The sequence below is a fragment of the Budorcas taxicolor genome, chromosome X (genome assembly GCF_023091745.1).
Source record: "Budorcas taxicolor isolate Tak-1 chromosome X, Takin1.1, whole genome shotgun sequence".
NCBI classification, from domain to species: domain Eukaryota; kingdom Metazoa; phylum Chordata; class Mammalia; order Artiodactyla; family Bovidae; genus Budorcas; species Budorcas taxicolor.
In genome coordinates this window covers 10,903,346-10,905,903 of record NC_068935.1, presented here as the reverse complement: position 1 = coordinate 10,905,903, position 2,558 = coordinate 10,903,346, and the positions used below count along the sequence as shown (strand labels likewise).

Sequence of the window (2,558 nt, the reverse complement as noted above, 5' to 3'; positions counted from 1 at the left end):
ACAGCTCTTAAGTGGAAGCACAGAGAAGTCAAGCAATTAGCCTAAGAACACGCAGCACATCAGTGGAAGTACAGAGTGTTTAGGCACTTAGCCTAATAGCACATGGCTCAGAAGTGGAGACACGGAGGGTTAGGCAATTTGACTAAGATAACACAGCTCAGGAAGTGCGCTGGACGGCCCCGCGGACCTGTCTCTTGCTTCAACAGTGCTTGGACCGAACAGACCCAGGGACGCCCCTTGCTCCAGCCTCCAACCACCCTCCAACCTTTTTTCCAGTCGCAACCTCCGGAGTTAGCCACTCAGCTATACACGATCACCGGGACCAGCCGCCATTTTTTAACTCCTTATTACCGACCAATCATGAGCTCCCAGATTCGTCAGAATTATTCTACCGAGGTGGAGGCCGCCGTCAACCGCCTGGTTAACATGCAACTGCGGGGCCTCCTACACCTACCTCTCTCTGGGCTTCTATTTCGACCACGACGATGTGGCCCTGGAGGGTGTGGGTCATTTTTTTCGTGAATTGGCCAAGGAGAAGCGTGAGGGCGCAGAGCGTCTCTTGAAACTGCAAAACCAGCGTGGCGGCCGCGCCCTCTTCTGGACGTGCAGAAGTCATCTCAAGATGAGTGGGGTAAAACCCAGGAGGCCATGGAAGCCGCCCTTCTCGTAGAGAAGAACCTGAATCAAGCCCTGTTGGATCTGCATGGCCTGGCTTCTGCCCGCGGAGACCCCCACATCTGCGACTTCCTGGAGAACCACTTCCTAGATGAGGAAGTGAAACTCATCAAGAAGATAGGTGACCACGGGACCAACCTCCGCAGGCTGGCTGGTCCCCAGGCTGGGTTGGGTGAGTATTTCTTCAAAGACTTACCCTCAAGCACGACTAGGAGTTTCTGAAGACCAGTGGCCAGTGAAGAACCCACCTCACATCAGGGCTGCCTGAAGCCCCTCTCTGCAGCCACTAGGCAGCTTTTTAACACCGTGGAGCCCTCTCTCAAGCCTCGGACCAAATGGAAACAATAAAGCTTTTTGCAGCAAAAAAAAAAAAAAAAAAGATAACAGCTCAAAAGTGGAAGCACAATGACGGCAGGAAACTTGCTTAAGATCACACATCTCAGAAGTGGAAGCACAGAGAAGTTAGGTAACTTGTGTAACATCACACAGCTCAAAAGTGGAAGCACAGAGAGGTCGGGCAACCTGCCTGAGGTCACACAGCTCAAAAGTGGAAGCAAAGAGAGGTGAGACAACTTCCCTAAGATATGCCAGCTCATAAATGGAAGAATAGGGAGGTCAGGCAAATTGTATAAGAATCACACCATTCAAATATTGGAAGAACGGAGATGTTAGGCAACATTCTTAGGATCACAGAGCTCAGTTATGGAAGCAGAGTGGTCAGGCAACTTGCCTAGCTAACACAGCTCTGAAGTGGAAGCAGGGAGAGGTCAGGCAATCTCCCTAAAATCACCCAGCTCAGATGTGGATGCACAGAGTGGTTAGGCAACTTGGCTAAGATCACACAGCTCAGATATGGAAGTACACAGAGGTCAGGCAACTTGTCTATGATCCCACAACTCACAGTGGAAGCACAGAGAGGTCAGGAAACTGGACTAAGATCAGAGGTCAGAGGTATAAACACAGAGAGGTCAGGCAACTTGCCTAGGATGAAACAACACTTATGTAGAAGCACAGAGAGGCCAGTCAACTTGCCTAAGACCACACATCTCAGAAGTGGAAGCACAGAGTAGACAGTCACCTTGCCTACCAGCATACAGCTGTTAAGACGAAGAACAGAGAGGTTGGGAAAGGTTCCTAAGATGATGTAGAACAGAGCTGGAAGCACAGAGAGGTCAAGCAATTAGCCTAAGAACACACAGCTCTTAAGTGCAAGCACAGGGTGGTTACGCATTTTCTGTAATACCACACAGAAGTGGAAACACGGAGCCCTTAGGCAACTTGACTATGATCACACAGCTCAGAAAGCGAAGCAAAGAGATGACAGGCAACTTACTTAAGATCACACAGCTCAGAAGTGGAAGCACATAGGAGTAGGGCAACTTTACTAAGATCACACAGCTCAAGTGGAAGCACGTAGAGGTTAGCAAAATTTCTAAGATCACACAGCTCAAAAGTAAAAGCACAGACTGATCAGGGAAATTGCCTAAAATCACACAATTCACATATGGAAGCAGAGATATTAGGCAACTTTCCTACGATCACAGAGCTCAGATATGGAAGCAGAGTGGTCAGGCAACTTGCCTAAGATAACACAAATCAGAAGAGGAAGCAGGGAGAGGTCAGGCAATCTCCCTAAAATCACCCAGCTCAGATGTGGATGCACAAAGAGGTCAGACCAGTTAATTAAGGTCATACAGAAAAGATGTAGAAGCACAGAGAGCTCAGGCCACTTGCCTAAGAATATACAACTCTTTGTTGGAAGCACAGAGAGGTTAGTCACTATACCTATCAGCACACAGCTCCTAGAAAGAGGTCAGGAATTTTTCCTAAGATCATTTAGATCAGAGCTGGAAGCACAGAGAGGTCAGGCAATTTACCTAAGA

General features: G+C 48.5%; 1 pseudogene; it reads left to right on the top strand.

Moving 5' to 3' along the window:
• The first annotated feature begins 360 nt into the window (after window positions 1–360).
• On the top strand, window positions 361–887 carry LOC128070279 (ferritin light chain-like; annotated as a pseudogene).
• The last annotated feature ends 1,671 nt before the right edge of the window (window positions 888–2,558 follow it).